Source organism: Macaca nemestrina, chromosome 19 (genome assembly GCF_043159975.1).
Source record: "Macaca nemestrina isolate mMacNem1 chromosome 19, mMacNem.hap1, whole genome shotgun sequence".
Taxonomy (NCBI): Eukaryota; Metazoa; Chordata; class Mammalia; order Primates; family Cercopithecidae; genus Macaca; species Macaca nemestrina.
This window is the reverse complement of record NC_092143.1, coordinates 15,733,590-15,750,529: the sequence shown is the minus strand read 5'-3', so window position 1 is coordinate 15,750,529 and position 16,940 is coordinate 15,733,590. Positions and strand designations below refer to the sequence as shown.

Below are 16,940 nucleotides of genomic sequence, written 5' to 3'. Positions count from 1 at the left end.
TTTTTATGTATTTTTATTTTTTGAGACGGAGTCTCTCTGTCACCCAGGCTAGAGTGCAGTGGCACGATCTCAGCTCACTGCAACCTCCGCCTCCTGGGTTCAAGCGATTCTCCTGCCTCAGCCTTCCAAGTAGCTGGGATTACAGGCATCCACCACTGCACCAGGCTAATTTTTGTATTTTTAGTAGAGACAGGGTTTAACCATCTTGGCTAGGCTGGTCTCGAACTCCTGACCTCATGATTCACTCACCTTGGCCTCCCAAAGTGCGGGGATTAGAGGCGTGAGCCACCGCGCCCAACCAGATTTCTCCTTCTTAATAAAAAGCTTCTAAAAAATAACTTATAAATTAGAACTTCTAAAAAAAATTCTAAGTTATATTAAAGAGGTTTGCTAAATTGACAGAGTTTTTGGTTACTTACTGTGCTTTATTAGCATGGAATTTGCAGCTTGGTGGAAAGTGTCCAATCTATTCCTAAGACCATGATTAATAGACACAGAGCCCCACTTTACTGCAAAGTATGAAAGAGTTGATCTGACCTAGCAGATTAAGACAACGGTTTCTGGAGTCAGAACTTAGGTATAAATTCAAGCTCCTTGACTTCCTAATTGTGAAATCTGAGCAAGTTTCTTAACCTGTCTGCACCATAATTTCTTCATTTATGAAATTGAGGTAATAATGTAACTACCTTTTATGATTGTTAACAGAGACTGATAAATTTTTAAATGTTTTCAATAAAACAGTGATTGGGACATAATACTCAAGGAATATTTGCTTTTATTCTTATGGAGAAACTCAAGATCAAATCTTCAGAATAAATTTTTAGTGTTCACAACACCACTTTTTATATGACAATGTTAGAAGGGTCTTCTATGGCCATAAATTGAGTTTGAACCAATTTCTAGGTTTCTTACTTATACATGATATTTTCTCAGCTGTAGACACACTTTCTGATGTGTGTACACAGGGGACAATCACTGACTCTATCTGTCTAATTTGTGTTGGGAGTGGTAGTGAGACACGAAGCAAAGGAAGTCCATGAAGAGCTCAGAATCTGAGCAGAGTTTTCAATGTAGCCACAGAGCTGGGCACAAAAATAAGAGAGAATTAAATCACAAGAGACAGGGCTTGATGTACACATCAGTGTTTTGGAGGAGTTGCACACAATTACATTTCTGGTGTGGATGCAGCATAAAACGACCCTTGCACAGACTAAAGCACACCTGCAAATCAGCCAATCACTAATTAGGGTGAGGAGCCCTGCCCCTAGTCTACCTGTTTTATATGAGCATAAGTTAGTGTCTTTGGATGAATATAGTAGCATTTAATCCTCAGATTATCTACATGACTTTTCATATGTAATATATAGTGAACTAAATATATGTAGATATATAATAAGGCAAGCTTTAAGCAAAAGCTAAGATAAATAATAAATGCAAAGGAGTTCTAGACAGAGTTTTTTGCATGCACATATAATTACAATTACTATATCAAAAGAAATATTAACATAGATATTTTTATGGTGAACTAAGAACTAGAAATTAATTTAATGTAAATATTGAGATTAAAAAATATGAACAAAATGAACTCAGTTTAGACATAGCGGAGAAGATAATTAGCAAATTGAAAGGAAGCTTACAGAAAAATATCTAGGATGAAATTAAAATATATAAATTCAGGATAAAGTTCAAAAATTTAAAAGATAAAAATATAGGGGAAAATTGAAAGAACTGTATGGCACAGAGTAGAAAGTTCTACATGGTTGTAATTTGAATCCTAGAATAGGAGGAAAGAGAAAATAGGACAAAAACAAAGCGTGAAGAGGTATTAAATTAGAAATTTTTAAAATTGGTAATGAATTTCTAGCCACATATTAAAAAATGGCTAAAAACCCCAAGAGAAAAAATACAAAATAACAGCAACATGAAAACAATAACACAATTTTAAAAATGCAAATCTGTAACTAGGGTATATAAAAAAAAAGTACAGAAAATTGTCTGGGCGCGGTGGCTCACACCTGTAATCCTAGCACTTTGGGAGGCCGAGGAGGGCAGATCACGAGGTCAGGAGATTGAGACCATGCTGGCTAACACGGTGAAACCCCGTCTCTACTAAAAATACAAAAAATTAGCTGGGTGTGGTGGCAGGCGCCTGTAGTCCCAGCTACCCGGGAGGCTGAGGCAAGAGAATGGCATAAACCTGGAAGGTAAAGCTTGCAGTGAGCTGAGATGGCGCCACTGCACTCCAGCCTGGGCGACAGAGTGAGACTCCATCTCAAAAAAAAAAAAAAAAAAAGTGCAGAAAATTAAAAACAAAGTTTGAAAAGTCATGCAGAGAAAAAAAAAAAAAATATGGCAATAAATTCAGGTCTGATTACTCAACAGAAAATATGGAAATTAGAATACAGTTGAATTAATTATATTTTCAAAAAGCATTTAAGTGCCAGCATAAAGCAATAAAGGCCTTTCTGGGGGAAAAAAAAAAAAAAAAAAAAAAAAACAGAATATTTTTCGCCAGTGGACTCACACTTAAAAATAACCAAAAGTGCTATTTCAAAACAAAAAGAAAATTTCCTCACATGTTTGCATACCTATGCATGTGTTACACAGATTAAGAGCGTGCAAAGTGTAATTATGTTGATAAAGTAACCATCAATATTCACTGAAGCAGCCAAAGTTTGAACAACCCCAAAATATCCACCAACAAAATAATGAATAAATATGTTGCAATATATTGAGACAGCAGAATACTATACAGTAATAAAAATGGACAAGTTACTTCTACCATCAAAAACAGGGATAGATTTTACAAAAGTATTGTTGAGCCAAGGAAAACAGATCCAAAGTAACAAACCCCCTGAAAGGATCCATTTATATAATGTTCTAAAATGTATTTATGGTGTCAGAAGTCAGGAAAACAATTGAGGATACTTGGGAGGGCACACAGGAGGCCATCGAAGATGCTGGCAGTGTTTTATGTATTGATTAATTGCATGGTTGTGTTCACTTTACATTAACTTATCAATTTGTGCAACTTTTCTTTTAATAGCTTTAGTGATTTCTAAACTTTAATTTGGACATTGTTCTTTATATATGTGTGTATATATATGAGTTTCTCTATATAACAAATATATAAGTAGAATTTTATATATATATATAACTCTATGTCTAGAACTCCTTTGCATATATTACACATATATCTGAGTTTAATCCTTAAGAAAATACGTCCCTCCTCTAGCATTTTGCAGCACAGTCAATTTTAAGATTGGCTGATACACATTTTAGGAAAAGTGTAAAAATATAAAATTCATGGACTGAACAGCTTAAATCAGAGTCATATATTAAAATAAACAATTCCACACTTTATTAGCTGCCTTATTAATTACATTGAGTGAAAAATAGGTTTGTAAAATAATCTTAGGGACAACAATTAGAAATATGCTAATCATGTTGGAAAACTAATGTTAATTTATAATTCAAATATTATGTTACTCGATTCAATCTCACCATCCTTTTATACTGTGTAACTTCCCCACAATGAAAATTACACACTGATGCAGAATGGAACTTTTCTTTGTATGGACAAAAGTGCTACACGAACATACTCTGTACCACTCTGGGGGGTCCATTCTCAGAAATCTTTCTTATCAATCTCTAATACATTTGCATACTAATTTACAACAGAGAGAATTATAGTTGTCATTTGGTAAAATATTAAAGAAATATAAGGTAAGAGGCTATGCTGCTGGAGATTCTTTTTATAGTTAGGAGAGGAGTAAACAAAACAAAACAACTCCACTACCTTGTCCCCAAATGTATCACAGCACTTCCTTTTGTCTGAAATTACCCACCAGGCAAGCAAACAAGAGATCATGGGAGATGTAGCTGTCTGTATTTAAGAGATGGGCAGAGCAAGGATGAACAGAGCAAACAGACAAACGACTGGCGTGTTAAAGGAGATGCAGCGTTCCTGTGGGTAATGTCTCCTGTTGTCACCAGTATATAGCGTAAAGACATTTGCCACCTGCCGGCTGCACGCCTGGATGACCCCTGAGGATGGAGCTCATTATTTTGTCTGTCTTAGTTTATTTAGGGCCTGATGATCTTGCCTAGATGAAACCTGGCTTCATCTCAGCCCATCTCATTCCCTATTATATTCTAAATCCTCTTGTTAGGAAATAAATCTTGCCAAACTGGTATCTAAAGCATATTCATGGGACCTTCAATCAACGTGTACAGCCCAGAGGTTTGAGGAAGCTCTGTCTCAAAACCTCTCTTTGGCTAATAAAGCTCAGACCCTAGAGTGTATGACGTTGCTTTCTCCTGGGTTGGTTGAAAACAGCACTTTCATTGGTTTTATCTTCTCTGACCTAATGCAATTTCCCATTTCCAACCAAACCTAATAGCTTTATTTTCTTCACACTCTTCCTCCTTTTTTCCTTTAACGCTTCCCACTGGGAGAGAAAAGAAGCAAGATTATCCTTCACTTTACTTTCATTACCTCTTGATGCTCTCCCTGAGCATCAAGTGTCAGAAATTCCACAATCGTGAAACGCTAAAATACTATATTATGTTCCTACAGGTCTGGGCCTTATAAATTTCATCAATGAAATGTTACAATAATGGGGGATGCTAAAATGATTGATCAAATCATCTCTCAGTTTAATAGTCTGGATTGTTGGTGGGAATCTTTGTTTCTTTTTCTCACTACATTTCTTACTATGAACCTAACTCCCTTGCTCAGTTCAGGCCGGTTGACAACATGCACTAACTACAGAAAAGGCCTTGGACTTCAGACAGCAAAGCCTTGTCTGCTAGGGTAAGCAACAGAAAAAAGAAGTAGTCCTTTTAATTGTCCTGTTATGCAGTTTATCTGTGTAGTAAGTTTTCGTCCCAAAATATAATCTCAAAATAATTGATACCAGGTTCTTACAGAAAGCCAAAGAGAAGGAAGTAATACTAAAAGATCTTAAAGGTTATACAGCCAAACCACCAATCTTGATGCACAAAATCATAGCCTTTCATCAAGCTGGACCTTCATACCTTAGTTGACCACAGAGTTGCCTTCACTAGATTAATTTTAAATGTGATTCCCTGAAATTTTATTGGCAAGCACTAGATCAAAATGATTGTATCAAAATCACTAATGTACTTGCCATAAAGCTGTGTGAGCACTGTCCTCCCCATCCTTTATGTCTTCTTTGTAATGTCAGGATGTCTCTGGTAGAAACAGGCTAACAGAGCTCATGCTTCCCTTGAGGAACTGGCTTTCTGCCTCCTGTCAGTTAAATAATTATGCAAATAATCATCTGTCTTCTTTCTTTGGCTGCTAAAAAAGATCAGAGAAAAAAAATTTGTAACTGTAATATAACAGTTTGGTTTGAATCTGAATTTATGACGTCTTCTATTCCTTGGTTCTAATTTTTCTTTCCTGTTTTGTATTTTCTTGAAAGTGTTTATATCATATAATTGATGAAGTCGGCAGTGTTCTACACTGCATTTTCCTGAGGAAAAGTTTAGAGATTTGTTGGTGTGATGGTTAAAACTGAATGTCAACTTTATTGGATTGAAGGATGCAAAATATTGTTCCTGAATATGTCTGTAAGGGTGTTGCCAGAAAAGACTGATATTTGAGTCAGTGGACTGGGAAAGGCAGACCCACCCTTAATCTGGGTGGGCACCGTCTAATCAACTGCCAGTGCCACTAGAATAAAAGTAGGCATAAGAACATGAAAAGACCAGACTGGCCTAGTCTCCCAGCATACATCTTTCTCCCATGCTGGATGCTTTCTGCCCCCAAACATCTGATTCCAAGTTCTTCGGCTTTGGGTATCTTGGACCTTCGACCACAGACTGAAGACTGCACTGTCGGGTTCCCTACTTTTGTGATTTTGGGACTCAGACTGGCTTTCTTTCTCCTCAGCTTGCATATGATCTACTGTGGTACCTCACCTTGTAATCCTGTGAGTCAATGCTCCTTAATAAACTCCTCCTTATATATACATCTATCCTATTATTTCTGTCCCTCTAGAGAACCCTGAGTAATACAGTTGATTAAACAACTATTTTAACTTTTCACTGTTACTAAGACTGAAAAATGGATTTTCTCATGCAAAATTCTGTTCCCTTTATGTGAATCCAGTGGTTTTCAATGGGAAGAGTAAGGCAGCTGTCCTTGAGATATTTGCAATATTTGGAGACAATTGTGTTTGTCACAACCTAGGGGAGGATTGATACTGATATCTAATGGGTAAAGCCTAGCGATGCTGCTAGATGTCCTAGGACACACAAGGCAATCCTGTTGTCCTCTGCCACTGCAAGTACAGATAGTTTTTCAAATCAAAATGTTAGCAGTTCTGAGGTTGAGAAACCCTGCATTAAGATTAGCTCTTTTTAATATTATTTGAAAACAAAAACAAAAAAAACTTCTGGGTAAGTTGCCATACCTCCTTTTCCTTTTGTAATTTTACTTAATCACCTTGTCAGTGTTCTTATATTTTATTTTTTCCACTGTACCAACACTTTTATTACTTAATTTGACTATTTTCATTAATTCCACCTTTATTACTTCTTTTCTGTGTTCATTTTGTTCCTTTTCTTAACTCTCAAGGTATATATTTACTTCATGATTTGCTTTATATATTATTTAACAAGAAAATGAATTGATGACAGAGAAATATAAAGTGCTTTGGCTCTTAAAGTTGAGAATAATAGCGTTGGTGATGAGAATTACACAAGGCCATTGCTGTTCTGAAATGGACTAGACTCGGATGAAATTCTTCTAGTGCAGGGCTGCCACTAGATTAGGATCTTCCAGTTAAGCTCACCTCCTTCAGTGGTTATTGTCGAAAAGAATTGCTTCTGCCTTGTTCTCTTATGAATAATATAAACTATTGGAAATGTCTTCCAATTCTGGTTTTATTTTCCTCACAGGAGGTTATCTTCTACAATAAGGGAGTATACATCTTTAGGGAACAAAGGTCTTTGCCTCTCTGCTCTGCAGAAGGAGAGAAGGAGATTGTATGTTGAAGTTATAATGAGGCAAAGGATAGATAGTGTTTAGGCAGAAAGGTGATAGATATAAAGATAGATGAGGAAAATCATTTTTAAAAGAATAAGAAGACCCATCTTAAGTGTATGTTATCTTGAAAGTGTTTTTGGCAATGTGATTTTTAAGCCAAGAGCTGAAAGCTGAGTAGGAGTTTTAGTCCTTTGGCTGACACACACCAGGAATTGCATTTCAGGAATTCATGTATGGGAATGAGGAATTAAAGCCTTTGCGGTAAGAAAGTACTTGCTGAAACTGAGGAATGGAAAGATGATTGGTGTGACCTGAGCATGGTGTAGAAGCAACAGAAGACTGTAAGGAAAGGCAGGGAGGTTAGCAAGGGCCAGACCGAACAGGCATATTATACCATTCTTATCCTAAGAGTAATGGTTGAAGCTTTATGCAAGTAATGCCATGATGCTTTTTAAAAGATCGTTCAGGAGATAGTGAACTGAGAGTAAGCAAGAGTGGAAGTCGGGAGACAAAAAGGTAATGCTGCAGCCCAGTGAGAGACAATGGTGGTTCACATCAGGGTACTGGCGGTAGAAACATTGATATGAGTCCATTTGTAGAGTTGGTTTGCCAGAACTTGGTGGCAGGTTATTGAGATGGTAAAGAAAATAGAAAAATTAGAAATAACTTTCAAATGCTACATTAACTAATTAGATGCTGTCACCATTTATTGAAATGACAAAAACTATGAAGAGATTTATCCAAGAAGGTCAATCAGTCAGCTTGGGATGTCATGTTTTGTTTGTTTGCTTTATTTTTTCTACATTTCCCCCTCTTTTTTTTTTTAATTCCCTTGTTAGCTACTGAAGAGAATAATTCCAATAGGAAATTGAACGTGAGACTCTAAAACTCAAAGAAAGCAACTGGATTACAGATTAGTTTTTGTGTCCTTGACATATAGATTCCATTATGGCCAGGGGAATGAATGAGTTAATTTAGGAGAAAGTTTTACCCATAGAAGTGATATCTTAGAATGTAGCCTCAAGGAGTCCTGACATGTAGAGGTCAAATAGACAATAAGGAGGAGAAAGAGAATTAAGAATTAAGAGAATAACTACAAGATTATGTTATCTCTGAAGCCAAAAACAAGGAGCAAGAAATTGAATATACAATGTTTGAATAAAACAAAACTTGGTTGCATAAGCCTAGCTTTGCAAACAAAGCATAAAGCTTAATTGATCAATTTATTTTCCTAATTGTCTTAATACTATAATAATTATTTATCTTAATAGTAATAAATTGGTCAGTGATATAGAGATGCAAGTATAAAGCTGGGCTAGAAAAAAGGGAAAATTGAACGCTATTGAAATTGCATTCTCATAAAACTGTATTAGTGAAAAGCTGAAACCTAAAAGCAAAGCATATGAAGATGTTAATTTTAGGTTTAAAAACACGATTTATTCACATACACAGGTGTTTGAAAATATTATATAGAGAAAATAAATATCCATGTTTTTTATGTGTGTTCATATTACTTAAAATACAGATGTAATTAAACACACACTTGCTGTTATCTGTAATTTTTAATCCATAGTAACTTTTCAATATCAAACTATCAGTTTCATATCAATCCTGGCTGATGCTTTGATGTGTTTCTGAAATATACATGGTTTGACTGGAGCTGTACTTCAAAGAGAAATTGGCCTTTTAATGGAAAAGAACTTTTTCCCTTGTTTAGAGGTAAGTATATGAAAGTCCCAGACTAGTATAGATAAAAAAAGGACCCCTCAAAGTGTCAGAAGATCAGACAGCAGGGCAAACTCTATGATTCAGAAGTCTAAATCCTAGTCGCATCTAAGAGAATGACATTTCTTTGCCACATCATTAGAAAATTTTCTTAGTTAGGGAATAAAATAGTAAGGCAGGGTTTTTCTGAGTTTTTAATTTCATTTTAATTTCTGATTATCCTGAAAAGATTTGAGAACACAAGTTCAAGTATTTGGAAGTCCTCCTTGCAATTTCACAGTAAACAAGGTTCATGATCTAGGTGAAATGTGGATGGATGATGAGTAGAATCTAAGATTTCAGGAAATATCAGTGTTCAACCCATTTTTCTAAACTTATATAATGATCAGTTCTGAATTCTTAATACTTTTGTCTGATTTCAACTTACAAGAGTCATTATTTCAGTCACCCAATGAAAACCAAAAGTACTTTAATGATATTATTTTCTGAACATCAGAGCACAGCAAAACATCTTACTATTTAGGCAAGTAATGCTTAGGCATCTTAGAGTATAAGAAAGCAATTTTGCTTTTCAAGCAAAAACTGTATGTTTAAAAAAACTATCATTTTGGGGGTGAATCAAATGGTGTAATTATTCTGTCAGACAGGTACAGAAATTGAATAAGCTATTTCATAAATTGAATCATATCAAGAATTCCATTATTTTAAAAACAATGTTATCTGAATACTTGAAATAGTTTAATACATGGTCATATAATTTCTTCCAACTTAGTTACATGTTGGCTTAATAAATATATTTTGATTTTGACTTCGTGGCATACATATATCATCAAAAAAAATCTATACCCTAGAAACTAAAGTTCTTCTTAAAGAACATGAGATGGGCACACTTTTCTACATTATTTTAAGTTTATTTCAGCAACGATATTTGATATACAAGAGAAAACTTAGGCAAAAACTGCCCATAAAGGCCTAAATTTTCCCTGATAATTTTATTATTTAAACCAGGAAAACAATTTAAAAAGGCAATTTTGGTGTAAATTATATGGAAATGAAGGGATAAATATCATTCTATAATATAATGGGAAGTTTTATGTTGGTTGCCTAATTTATATTTCCAGACACTGTTTTCTCTTTATCAAGAAACCCAAACTAGAGTAGACATAATTTGCTTTATACTGGCTAACGACAAAAACTAGTCAAGTTCACCTTGTTGGCTACACCAAGGACATCAAATCACTGATGCATTGTGACAATATTCGTCAAGGTTCCAAATTCATTATCTAAATCACACATGCCTCAGATTTTCCATCTAATGCGAGTGTGGCTCTTGCCTCTGAACCCTTGAGATGACCAGATAAGAGCGAAATGCTCCTATCTCTGTGCACACATATGTGCACTTTCAAATGCAGACATCAAAGTGAAGCAGCCACACCCAACTGCAGCAACATCTTTTCTTCCAGTGGATTCATGACCCTAAAGAAGTTTCAATAATATTTAAAAAATAAAGCCTTTATTCTCAGGATATCTTAGGTACTTCGGAAAAAATCCTCTCAGTATTTTTGAAATAAAATACTTTCTTTTGATATATACACATTAGATGTATATTTTATCATAATAAATATATATGTACAAAAATATAATAAATATATATTGTAAAATATATATACAAAAATACATATTTTATTGTAATATCCTGACATTCAACAAAGGATTACATTTTAGATCAAAGCCTAAAGTAAAATATGAAAAGACAATATAAAATTAAATAACGTTTTTAGTGAAAGTCATCTTCAGCCATTCTATGATCAAAACTCTAATTATTCTGTGAGAACAATTATGAACTGATCACAAGGAAATAAGACCATCGAATGAAAGGGCATAGCAGTACATTGCTTATGAAGAATCAAGTGCAAATATACTTGGGAACATTCCAGGCTTCCACTTGAAGATAAAATTAGTTATGCCAAACAAATGTCTAACTTTCTCCTGTGATTTCTTTATCGGAAAATGGCCTGACAGCACGGATATTTAAATGGGCTGTCCCACCTGACTGTTTTATTTATCATGCAATAGAGTATGCGTCTTTAAATTTAATACCTTCTGAGTTGAAACAACAGAGCGAGATCTATAAAAAGTAAGTCTACAGAAGCCAGACTCTAACTTAATGAGATATTATTTTACCACTTCTTAAGAAATGTGAACTATATTGACACCGTGGAGAAGAGTGAAAAGCAAAAGAACATTGAAACAAAAATGAACCAAACTGAATTTACCTGTTTCCCAGCCCCAGAGATAATAACTGGAAAATCACATTACTTACAAACATCTGGACCTGAAACACTTCAGGGGCACCTGGAGTAGTAAAGATCTGGTGTCAGGTTTTTGTCTTTAGTCAATTCATTAAGCTGCAAGGGGCCTAGAATATTAGATCACATTAGTCTCCTAAAATTGCCACAACACGTCTGTTTGGATAGGAAAGTACACTTCTTTTTTTCTGCTGGAAAATAAAGTATTTTCCTTTGAGAGTTGGTCTTTGTTCTTTGGTGGAGCCAAGAAATGCATACTATTTATCAAGCTATATTTTAAGTAGGATTTAAAAAACATAATAAAATGAAATGCTTTATTTTTCAGTATTAAATTTGCTGATGTAAATTGTAAAAATGTGAAGATAATTTAAACTTACATTTAGCCTAAACAGAGATAATAGTTTGGCACGAGAATATAGATTAAAAATTTCTGCATAATAAAATGGACTGAAAGGCTATTCCCGGCTACAGAGATAATGCCACATTATGTTTAGAAAGCATGCAAAGAAGGGGGAAAAAACTTTTTTTTTCCAATTAATAGTACCATATTATTTTTATGAAGACAGTATTTTTAGAATCTTTCTAACATGTGATGAGAAAGCCTGATGTTGTCAATATAATACTAGGTTTGATATCAACAATTTGAATATGAACACTTAATCTCCAATTCAATGAATGTGAGGATGTAATTTCACTGTCACAAAGTAAATGATTAAGCAACAGGTCTGTAATCTATTTTTTTCCTATCTGCCCAGTACCTGAGACGCAGTTCCTTGAAGTTAGCAGTACAACTTCCCAATTATGCTACATGGTGTCACTGATTACTACAGCTGTCCCTGATGTGAGAAAGAGTATGCAAGAAGCACAATAGGCCAAATAGGTGTTGTATACTATTATAGAATTAGCCACCAAATGAGTTCTTTTCAGTCCCAATTTTGAAATCAAACTAGGATAATGTGCATTCTCACATAATGGGATCTAGTATACATTTGCTATTTTGCCACATTAATATTTTAATTCACCAGTTTATTGAGATGAGACTTGCACTTAATAATCATTATGAGCAACATAGTGAACTATATTGATGATATCATGAAAATTGCATTCTCGAAGGAAGAAGGGAAAAGGAGTTAAGAACATAGTCACTCACGTGACAAAGTCTGATAGGTAAATCCAGCTAAAATCCAAAGCTGAGTTCAACCTTGGAAATTTCTGAGACTTATGTGGGCTCCTACAACCAAAAGCATTTCTCGAAAGGTGAAAAATAAATTATTATTTGTACAGACCCTGTGTAAAAGCAAGATGCTGACAGATTGGAAGGTAATATTTCTCCTAGAAACCCTAATAGTTCACCATTGCCTTGCTACATTGTCAGGCAAATGCACCCTAGATACCCAGACAAAAAAGATCACCCTTGAATGAGGTCCTTATTTATGGAAATACCTGTGAATTTAGAGGAAGAATGAAAGTGGACCATGTAGATGTCCACAAAATATTCATACCAGAGGGCTCAAGGAACAAGAATGCTAAGGAAGATACCTCAGTCAGATCACTGGAGCCAGTTGACTGATTTTATTAAATGAGCAGCCTTTGTGTGTGCTCAGCCATGCACTAAATAAGCAGAATCATAGCACATTTTTGTGGTACCTGACAAAATGTCTGAAGTAATAAGAAACTGCATCCAATGGCAACAGAAAAGAAATCACTTGGAAATGGCTGTGAGTAAAATTCCCCAAAGACAAGAGCCTGCATAAAGCTTGCAAGTGGATTATATTAGACCTCTATCAGGGACCCCAGGAAGCTACAAATGGGTGTTAACTAGGATCGACACCTATTATGCTCTTGGATTCACTTATCCTGTAACACAGGCAACTGTGGAGAACACAATGAGTGGTTTGGAACAGTGAATTATTTATCGTTCAAAAAATCTGGACCTACTACTTGTAAGCAAATTAGGCACTTTACTGCGACTAGTATGCAGACATGAGCAAGGAGACATGGTGCCGCATAGCCTTGTCTCATTCCCTATTCCCTCCAAGCACAGTCGACCATCTAAACACCTGACAGTCAAAGCATATGGTAAAAAAAAATTTATAAAGACTTAAATGTGTGCCCTCAGATTGCTTAAGGGAGGACTCTACTGGAAGGCTGGAGATGGAGCTAAGAAGAAACGTTAGCAAGACCATAGTGATTACCGGCACTTTGGTTAAGCAATAGATCCGAGCTGGTGATCCCAGCAAAGTGTGTGGGTCAAAACAGGTAATAGGTAACAATGGGATTGTAAGTTAGCAAATGGAAGAAATCACTAAGTGGACTTTCATCCCAGGAGAGAATGCAATCGCACTATTTCCGTGAGAACACCTTAGGGAAAGAGAACGCTCTTCTCTCTTAGATCTGGTGCTCACTCACTGGTGATGTTGGGAGAAACCTTCAGAGCTGATTTCTATGGAGAGTGGAAATTGGACTCCTGACTCTTTGTAAGTTTGCAAATAAATACTCTATCTGGATAATTCAGAGAAAAGAAGTGGCATAGCACTTAGGCCCAATGTGCCAGGAGCTGACCATGTAAGTGAATGTACTACCTAGTAAGTAATAATTAGAATTTCAGGTGATTTCTAAAGAAAAAGAGAAGCCAGAAAACAGGAAAATATCTTCCAATATTTGAAATCAAAAGGTCACCTTTAATTGTAAATGCAGGAAACATTTTAAAAAAGAACAAAAGTGATTATACGCATTTTTAGATAAAAGAGGAAAATGATCACTACTAACTGATCTTTACTAAATAAAATTTAAAAGAACACTTGACCCTTGAACAACAGGGATTTGAACTGCAGGTCCACGTATACACAGATTTTCTTCTTCCTCTAAAAATTGTTGCAACACCTGAGATAACAAGACCAATCTCTCCTCTCTCTCCTTCTTGTCAGCCTACTCAGAGTGAAGAAGATGAGGACGAATACCTTTACGATGATCCATTTCCACTTAATGAATAGGAATTTTTTTTTTCTTTCTTATGACTTTTTTTATTTTTATTTTTTTTGAGACAGAGTCTCGCTCTGTCGCCCAGGCTGGAGTGCAGTGGCGCCATCTCAGCTCACTGCTCAGCTCACTTAAACCTCCTGGGTTTAAGTGATTCTCCTGCCTCAGTCTCCTGAGTAGCTGAAACTACAGATGCCTGCCACTATGCCCAGCTAATTTTTGTATTTTTAGTAGAGAAGAGGTTTCACCATGTTGGCCAGACTGGTCTCAAATTCCTGACCTAATAACATTTTTCCCTAGATTATTTTGTTGTAAGAATGTAGTACATAATACATGTAGCATACCAAATATGTGTTAATCAACTTCTTATGTCATTGGTAAGGATTCTGCTCAACAGTAGGCTATTAGTAGTTAAGTTTTGGGGCAGTCAAAAGTTATAGGGTAATTTTCAACTGTGTGAAGAATCAGCACTCCTAACCCCCACATTGTTCTAGAGTCAATGTATATAGATTCCATGAACACTTATGCAAATTTTCAACAGATTTATTTCTACTTTTCCTTTATGGAAGTAGAAAACATGACTGAAATTTATATGAACATACAAATGACCGAAAAATAGCTGAGATACACTGAGGAAAAAAAAAAAGACAAATTTTTCAACAGCCGGATGTTAAAAATTGTTAAAAAGTTATCGTAATTAAATAAGTGACTTAAATGAAAGATAAAATACCCCGGAGTCTAGACACAGGCCCATATATACATAGTCATTTACAACAAATGTGCCACAGTAGTTTCAAATAGAATACTGGGAAAGATTGTCTTTACCACAATTTCCAACAAATTAAAATCCGTAAAACATAGAAAAAAAAGGATGCTTAAAAGTTACCCAAAAATCAACTTCAAGTCGATACTAAATCTAATGTAAAAACAGGAAGGACAGAGGAAGGAAGAAAATAAGGAAGAAAAAAAGGGAGGAAGAAAGAAAGGAACCAAACAAAGTAGGAAGGGAAGGAGTGAGGGAGGGAGGGAGAGAGTGATGGAAGGACAACAATTATAAGTAGGACCAATGTGGCTATAAGAGAATGAACCAGGAAGAATGTGATATAAAAAAAGGGTTAGTTAGGAAGGTTAGTAATGAGTCTGACTACAGTTTTATTTCAGGATTTATATCTGATTTGATTCTAAGTGTTGAGGCCATTGAGAGGAAGTATATCTGGAAGAGAGAAAAATGGATACTGGAGGGCTGCTTTGTACAAGTGGAAGACATTGTTGTTGATGGCAAGGGGCATTGATTGGCTGTCACCCAAGCAGCTTCACAGGCTTTTGGTGAATTTGATAGTTTTACTAGCACCTCAAAAGAAGACCAAAGCATCTATAAATAGATGGTTTCACATGCAGCTGATGAAGCGAGAATGACATTGGTTTTGAACTTAGAATGACACCCATAGGCCGGGCGCGGTGGCTCACGCCTGTAATCTCAGCACTTTGAGAGGCCGAGACGGGCGGATCACGAGGTCAGGAGATCGAGACCATCCTGGCTAACACGGTGAAACCCCGTCTCTACTAAAAATACAAAAAACTAGCTGGGCGAGGTGGCGGGCGCCTGTAGTCCCAGCTACTCGTGAGGCTGAGGCAGGAGAATGGCGGGAACCCAGGAGGCGGAGCTTGCAGTGAGCCGAGATCGCGCCTGGGCGACAGAGTGAGACTCCGTCAAAAAAGAATAACACCCATAACGATCACATGGAATGGAATACTCATTCCCCCCGCTCACCATTTTGAGGGGATGACTAAATAAATGTATGCCTGGTTAGCCTAGGAGCAGAACAAAGGCAGATGATGTAAGCGTTCGTAGCACCAGAATAAGCACACTGCATCCATCCTGCAGAGGAATAAAGGACCACACCAAAGACTCTGGAATGCCAAAGTATGTGGATATGTGGATAAGTTTTTCTCCTCTGGCAGCATTCACATGGTCCAGCCCAGATTTACCTTTTAACTAACATTTCCAGTAACTTCACAGCTGACCATTCCCATTCTGATTGAAACATCCTTTAAATGTGTGGTATATTTCATCAAGACACAGTCAACACTGCAGGTGTTGAAGTCCTTCTCTTGCCTTATCATGAAATTGCAAACCTATACTTTAAATTCATTGTGCATTAATTTTACTGTTTATACATCGCATAATGAGAGCTGAAGCAAGGTGGACTTCCTGGGTCAAGCGGGGACTTGGAGAACTCTCCTGTCTAGCTAAAGGATTGTAAATGCACCAATTAGCACTCTGTAAAATGGACCAATCAGCGCTCTGTAAAATGGACCAATCAGTAGGACGTGGGTGGGGCCATATAAGGGACTAAAAGCTGGCCATCCGTGCTAGCAGCCCTGTGGAACCTTTGTTCTTTTGCTTTTCACAATAAATCTTGCTGCTGCTGCTCGCTCTTTGGATCCGCACCACCTTTAAGAGCTGTAACACTCACCGTGAAGGTCCGCGGCCTCACTCCCAAGTCAGCGAGACCACAAACCCACTGGAAGGAAGAAACTCCAGACACATTTGAACATCTGAAGGAACAAACTCTGGACACACCTGTAACATTCACCGTGAAGGTCCGCGGCTTCATTCCTGAAGTTAGCGAGACCAAGAACCCCCGGAAGGAATAAATTCCCGACACAATAAGACAAACTTCTTCTTACAATTCAATGTGCTTAAATCATTCCTTGCTCTTGGCCATAGGCTAGCAACATGGTACAAGCCTAGATTTAATTTAGTTTGGTATCCATTGCATAAACATGAATCTCATAAACATGTTCAATGAATGACTTTGAAGAGTTTGTTAAAGTGAGTATCATAGGGTTTTTAATGCTATTTATCTCCTTGAGTTTTGGAGCATAATATTAATATATGTCACATT

The 16,940-nt window shown here is 36.3% G+C and overlaps 1 long non-coding RNA gene across 2 annotated transcripts in view; it reads left to right on the top strand.

Annotated features, from left to right (window-relative positions):
• LOC105476976 (uncharacterized) overlaps positions 1-16,940 on the top strand; it is a 543,799-nt gene that overhangs the window by 444,872 nt on the left and 81,987 nt on the right. The window lies entirely within an intron of this gene.